Source organism: Hyaena hyaena, unplaced genomic scaffold (assembly GCF_003009895.1).
Source record: "Hyaena hyaena isolate Hyena2069 unplaced genomic scaffold, ASM300989v1 scaffold_657, whole genome shotgun sequence".
NCBI classification, from domain to species: Eukaryota; Metazoa; Chordata; class Mammalia; order Carnivora; family Hyaenidae; genus Hyaena; species Hyaena hyaena.
In genome coordinates, this window is record NW_024081290.1 from 917,914 (window position 1) to 925,513 (window position 7,600).

The 7,600-nt window shown below is 35.8% G+C and overlaps 1 non-coding gene across 1 annotated transcript; it reads left to right on the plus strand.

Annotated features, from left to right (window-relative positions):
- Window positions 1–7,133: 7,133 nt before the first annotated feature.
- LOC120219978 lies at window positions 7,134–7,282 on the plus strand. Its single transcript, XR_005525428.1, has one exon. It is a non-coding gene; the product is annotated as a U12 minor spliceosomal RNA (small nuclear RNA).
- Window positions 7,283–7,600: the final 318 nt, after the last annotated feature.

The following is a 7,600-nucleotide window of genomic DNA, read 5'->3' on the forward strand; positions in this document are numbered from 1 at the left end:
GCATTATTTAAAAAAGGAGAAGGAGAGGAAAGAGTGAGAGTGTCAGAGCAAAAACTGTACCAGAGAAGCTTAAGCAGGCAATGTATTCAAGAATACTGCAATAAGGGAAAGAGACTAGGCCTCAGTCTGAGCTCTACTCCTCTGAGGGAGCAAAGAAAAGGACTAGGGAATTTGTAAGAGCTAGGATGGTAGGAATCATAGGCCACACTGTTTTCCAAATGGCTTTGCTCAAAGGATAAGTAAACTTTCTCCCATTCTCATAGTGGAAGGTAGTTTTATAGATTCAGAGTGCAGCTCTTATCTACCCACAGTAAGTGAGGGACTAGGGCCCTTCTTCCTTGATAACTACATTTCAAAGGGATGGTTCCTGATACTTCAGAAAGACATTCTGGGTTAAACCTTAGTAGGAGCTTTTGAAAGATTTATAACTCAAAGAGGAAGAGAAAAAAATTACAATTAACCAGTGTTCTAAAGCAAATGTTCTAAAAAAAAGGGAGGTCTGGGGTCTTCAGTCATGAAGAAGTCTCTAAAATTTAGTCAGTCAAAAGGCATAATCTCTCATCGAGGTAAATCTATCTATGTATTAGTTTTTCAATATTTTTTTTAAACACTGGTTTGGAGAAAAGTAAAATTTCCCTACCTGGATTCATGAAACTTATTTTATGTAGTATTATCTACTTAATCTAACACAAATCTAAGAATTATATTTATTTTCCTCTGGGATATCAGATTATATGTATGGAATCTCATGATGGAAAAGGTAAAGAAGTTCTCAATTAGGAGACAGCATATAGCAATATAAGAGAGGCTCATGTATTTTGAACACTGGAGATGCAAATACCAAAGCCTGTTGTTTCATTATTTCCAGTTCCTATCTGCCTATATCTCTTGGCATCTGCGTCACTCCGGAGATTACATTGGTTACTAACTGACTAATAGTACTTGTTACTATTGAGTAGAGATTTCACATTAATCCTTACAGGATGCTGGACTTTTCTGCGTCTACACTAACTAAAAATGACAGCTTTGGAATCAAGTCAAAAAGCCTAGTGCATGATTGCTGTTAGTGTACCTATATGGAAGGGATTATGCTTCAGGTAGCCTTTCAGAATAGTTGTTAATAGTTACCACAAATGCAGTTTAAAGAGAAGGATATTCAACATCTACTGAGAAGGATGAAATTTCTTGGAAAAAAAAAGAACTAATTCTGGCAGTTAAAAATATAAAGGCACAGAAGGGAAAGTAATTGTGTAGTCTCTAAGAAAAAGCAGAAAGTAAGACATGGGGATAGAGCAGGATATATATTCAAATTGGGACCACGGTGACCTAGAAGATTTACATCCTTCCAGAATACATTTTTAAACTAATTGTCGCTTTTATATGCTAATAAAACAACCAGCCTGAAAAAGATAAACTATCACCCAGGACTAAGATACATTGATTATTTGGGTTATTGGCCTGACTCCTAGAGTATCAAACAACATACAAGAGAATTTATATTATATGAACATCTATAAATGTCCAGCTTAGCTGAAATATAAATATATGTCCCTAGTATGAGCATTGTATACCTACAATTCAGGAGTTATAACAGGGCTATGCATAGTAATTAGCTGGATAATATTACCACTTACATACAGCTAACTGCCATTCCTGGTCTATTTAAGAATTTTCCAGTGCAGTCCCTGTTTTCAAAAAGTTCCTTAGGCTACGATGATTCATTCTTCTGGTTAAGAATGACTATTTTAAGTTGGTATTATATATAAATGCTGAAGTATGAATTTGCCAAAGAGACAGTATTCAGAGTACTATGACAAGAAGCCATATGAAAGTCTTTTTCTCCCTATATATTCCTCAATGTTTATGCACTGTATATTGACACAAGATATATTTATCCAAAATGTCATCAGATTATCATAAGAACATATCAACACTCAAAAAATCTCCTCCAAGAGGTTGCCAGGAAGATGGCAGAGTAGGAGGATTCTAAGCCCATCTCTTCTCACAGACACACCTAGATAACAGCTAAATCAATGCATCCAAAAAATGACCCAAAGAATGGCAGAAGAGATTTACCATAGTTGATCAAAGAGAGGAGGCCACAAAAGAAAGGGTAGGAGGGACAAAGAAAGCAGTCAGGAATCAAACTCCTAGTAAGACTAACCACAAGGGGAGGGACACCAAAAGTATAGAGAAGGGAGAGAAGTGGACCCCACCCCAGGCACCCCAAGCACAGGAAACCTATACCAGGAAGACAAATCCCTATAACATATGGCATTGAAAAACAGGGGCTTAACTTTGCGAGTTTTTCAACCAGCAGAGCTTATCCTTGGGGACTTCAAGAATCTATAGGGTCAGTACTAGGAGAGCCAGAGGTTGACAGGAGACTGAGTCCCTGCCCTTAAAAAGACCGCATAACAAACAACCCCACAGGGATATAGAAGCAGCAGTTTGAGAACTACCTGGGGGAAACATGAAGATTCATGCTGAAAGGGTAGGGATCTTTAGAAGATACCTCCAAGAATAACCAAGGTATCTGGTTTCTCTGGAGGTCCCACCTACCAATGATAGCTTCTTAGGGACAATGAACTGCAGCCCCAGAAAATGGGCCAAGGGCAAGCATCTGGTCTGGCTGCTGAGACCACCCAACTAAAAGAACAGAGCTGTCCAACACTGACCCCTTACCAGCACAGGGACCAAACCCTTGCCTCAAGAGGCAAAGTATGTCATGGCAAATGACTAGATGGAGGTAAATGATGCTGAGCTAAAACAGTAGGTGCATACAGCCAACATAGGAGACACCCCTGTAGTTCCTAGTTCTGGTGTAAAGGAGACAATGTACTATAGGGCACTATAGGACCTCTTCTTCATAAGACCACTATTTTCAAGATAGGAGGTGTAAATGACTTTACTAATACTAGAAAACACTAGAAAAATAAGGAGCTAGGCAAATATGTCCCAAATAAATGGTCAGAACAAAACACAGCAAAAGGGCTAAATGAAATGGAAGATAAACAATATGCCAGATAGAGGATTCAAAGTAATCATCATAAAAATACTTAATAGACTTGATAAAAGAAAGGAGGATTCCAGTGAGACCTTCAACAGAGAACATAACAAAGAACAAATCACAGACACCTGGCTGTTAGTCTGTTGGACTCCCAACATGAGATCATGACCTGAGCTCATAGGTATGATTTCTGCATTGGGCTCTGTGCTGATAGCTCAGAGCCTGGAGCCTGATTCTGATTCTGTGTCTCCCTCTCTATCTGCTCTCTCCTGCTTATGCTCTCTCTTTTGGTCTCTGTCTCTCTCTCAAAAATAAATAAATATTTAAAAAAAAAAAAGAAGAACAAATCAGATATGAAGAACTCAATAACTGAAGTAAAAAATACACTAGAGGGAATCAATGGTAGATTTGAGGAAGAAGAAAGATTAGCAACCTGGAAGACAGAATAATAATAAGCAACGAAGCTGAACAGCAAAAAGAAAAAGAATAATAAAAAATGAGAATAGATTAAGAGAGCTCAGTAAAACCATCAATTGTAATAACATTCACATTACAGGGATCCCAAAAGGTGAAAAGAGAGAAAAGAAGGCAGAAATCTTATTTGGAGAAAGCTAAAAACTTCTCTAATCTAGGGAAGAAAACAGACATTCAGATCCAGGTGACACAAATAAACCGTCCCCCCACCCCCTCACCCCCACCAAATAAACCAAAACACCAAGATGCATAATGATTAAAATGGTAAAAAATAAAGAGAATTTTAAAAAGCAACAGGAAAAAAAAATAGCTACATACAAGGGAAATTCCATAAGGCTACCAAATGATTTTTCAGCATCATATGCATAAAGAATGGGGTGGGGGAGGTAATAAATTAGTGCTTTTAGAATGGATACAAACTTAAGTGACCATCAACTTAATTTGGACTGTTATTTGAATAAGATGTTATACATGAACCTAATGGTAACCACAAAAAATACCTTCCACAACAATTTGAAATCATAAATCAAATTGCAACTGTTGTATTTTCTTTAAGGAAAAAAATGTAGAAATTGCTAATCAAAATCTGAATAAGGTCATTATAAATCAATCAAAGCTCTTCACAAGAATTTTGTAATTCACTCTAGAATGCATTACCTAGGAAAACGTATTTAAGAATAATTATATGAAACCAATCCATTTATTTAAATGTGGAAGAATTTTAAACTTTTAAAAAATTTTTATGTTAAAAAATTTAATAAAAAATTTTTTGAATGTTTTATTTATTTGTGTGTGAGAGAGAGAGAGACAGCATGAGCAGGGGTCAGAGAGAGAGGGAGACACAGAATCCAAAGACAGGCTCCCGGCTCTGAGCCGGCTGTCAGCACAGAGCCCAACGTAGGGCTCAAACCCACAAACCATGAGACCATGACCTGAGCAGAAGTTGGACACTCAACCAACTGAACCACCCTGGCACCCCCATTTTTTTAAAGTCCAGAGGTAGCTATATATTCATTTATATTAGATTCCTAAAGATTTATGTGCCTGTGTTGGAACAAACTCCAAAATAACAAACCAAAAAAACTTACATAAAAAAATGTACTCATTCATTTATCAATAAATTTTTTAAGCACTTAGTAAACCTTTGTTGGATTCTATTGCTTGTTGCAGGTTTTATGATTTCTGCTTTTAGGAGTCTATACTTTGCTAAAGGAAACAGTCGTATTTTCAAATTATAACATCATACAATTTATAGTATAAGATAGATGAGGTTTGTAAGTATAAACACAATAGATATTTATCACAGGAGTTTTTTATATATATACTTTAGATTTGAAAAAGTAATATAAGACTCCTGCCAGAGAATGAAATGAATTTTATTTCTTATTAGAGACACAGAAAGAAAAAAGTATGTAATTTTAAAAATACAGAATGCATATTAGTTTATATTAGGCTATATTAATTATAATTTGTATTTAAATAACTGATACATTTAGTTGAAAAAATTGATACAGGTAAAATTTAGTTACAGGATTTATTTTGAAAAAACGGTACCGTTAAGTCACTTATAGTAAACCTAACAAGGATAGTACGTGCCTAGTGCAAAATTACTAATCTTTATTTTAATGTTGATTTATTTATTTTGATAGAGACAGCGTAAGTGGGGGAGGACAAGAGAGAGAGGGGAAGAGAGAGAATCCCAAGCAGGCTCTGCACCATCAGCACACAGTCCAATGTGGGGCTCAAACCCACAAGCTGCAAGACTGTGACCTGAGCAGAAATCAAGAGTCGGGTGCTTAACCTACTGAGGCTTTCAGGCACCCCAGTGCAAAATTTAAGTTTCTAAATGCAATACAGGTTGCCATGTAATTATTTAGGCTGGTTTTTCAGCAGCAGCTAGAGATTTTAAAAGAAATGATGCCCAGTTGACTCTGATTCAAAGAATTATCAGAATTTTATATACTAAAACACACTAGTTCCAAAATGTTTTTAGTTGTAGAACATGTTTTGAACAATCTTCAATCATGATATTTTCCTGAATACTTATCAGTTTGTTTTTCATTCTGTGAACATGAGTGGGTCTCAAATGAACATACTTGGGATATTCAATGTCATTCCTTTCAACTCTACTTGTTTCTTTTCCTGGGTCTAAATTTGGATAAAAAACTTAAGGGATTGCCCATTAGAAATATATGTTTTATGGCAAAAAGTATGTTTTACTTTCAAAAAAAATGAAAATATCCACAAACAACAATTTTTTTAAATGCATATAATGGATTTTTTAGTGTTGCTACTCAAAAACAGGTCATATAATACTGATGATACTGCAGTTGGAAGGATGTCTCAAATTACTTCCATAAATTTCTATCTAAACAGAAGTATCAGGCCAGACTCCTCAAAATCAATTATGACATAAAAAGTACCCTTGAAATATGTAAATAAAGAGGCTCCATTTTCTAAAAGGATGAGGAAGGTAAAATTCAAAGGAAAAGCATCCACCTATATTAGACACATGTGTTAGCTAAAGCAGTCTCAAGAAAAGAGACAATAATGAGGTGGAAATGAAGGTTCTATAGGCAGCAAAATTAACACAGCTTGGAAATTAAAGATAGCATAGCTGAACATTTCAGACTTGGCATTCTCTCAGTATTGGGTTTAGTAGTGAACATTATAAATACACTCATATGCTGTACATGTTAAGTGCTTTTAAAAATCAAAGTTTATTCAAGGTCTTTCAAGGTTAGACAAAAATCTTTCATTATCAGTGAAAAGATCCCTGAGATAAATGCCAATGGCTGAAATCCAATCAAGATGAAAAAGAGAAATTAAATAGCTATAGAGAAATCAGAATTTGAAGAAAAACTCAGAAAACAGGAGATCCTCTTAGTCAGTAGCATTTATTTAGGCCCCTAACACAAAGGTCTGGATTCTTTCATCAGTTTTCTAAAAGAGTTCTCAGGCTCTTTTTCTTGACTCTTTTTTCTTTCTCTGCTTTTAATTTATCTTCCACTCTATCTCTGGATTAATCTCCCTTAGGTCCTTTCATTACGTTAGTGTTCAAAAACTCTACAACTCCCAATTCCTTCCTAAACAGATTTAATGTCTCCTGTTTTTATTTTTTCCTCCAGATTTCCTGCAATTTTTCTACCTCCCACTTAGACAAGCCTATTTTCCACTAATCCCAACCACAGAACTTTCTCCAGAGTTGATATCATTATTTATTTGCACCATGCCCTTAACTATCATCCAAGCATTGCTCAACTTGCTTCCTTCCTGAAATACTATCCTCTCTTCTTCACCAGCTGAAATCCTTTCTACCCCTTACTTAAGCTTCAGCTTAGGTCCTGATTTATTGACACTTTGCATGTTTATTATTTACTTTGCCCTCTATTGATTAATCCCAGCTCTAAATTCTTATAGAGGCATTGGTTGTTCTATGTAAATTACAATGTGGGTGTCTATTATTTTGTGTGTTTCATGAACTTTCACAGGCATGGAATCTTAAGACATTCATAAGATAGTTATATGGAGGCTTGGATTGCATCTTAAAATTTTATATTACAGGATGGATGTTGAATGGATAGAAAGGAATTGTGCTTCTTTTCATAAAAAAGAGGGATTCAAGAAGTCATATTAAAATGCGTATTGTATGCCTTAAACTTACCAGTAAGGAAACTAATGATTCGGGATGATGCCTGAATCCTCACTGTTAATGTAAATGAAGTTTTGAGCTGGTAAAGCTTTCCCCTAAGGCGACCGGCCTACATCGCAGGATGCCTGGGAATCACAATCTGCCCATCCCCCCCTTTAACAATGAAAGAGCAGACTGCATGAAGGTAACAAATCAGGTTGAGCAGGTGCTTGTTTTCTCTAAGTAATAAATCGGATTAGCCTCCAAGGGATAAAAAAATACATATTGTATAAAAATGGATGAAGGGAACAGGGAGATACAAGTTTCCAGTTCTGAAATTAATATGTCAGGGGAATAAAAGGCACAGTATAAGGAATACAGTAATGACACTGTAATAGATGGTAGGGACAGGGAGTGGGGGTGAACATAAGATATAAACTTGTCAAGTCACTAAGTTGTACACCTGAAACTAATGTAACATTGTA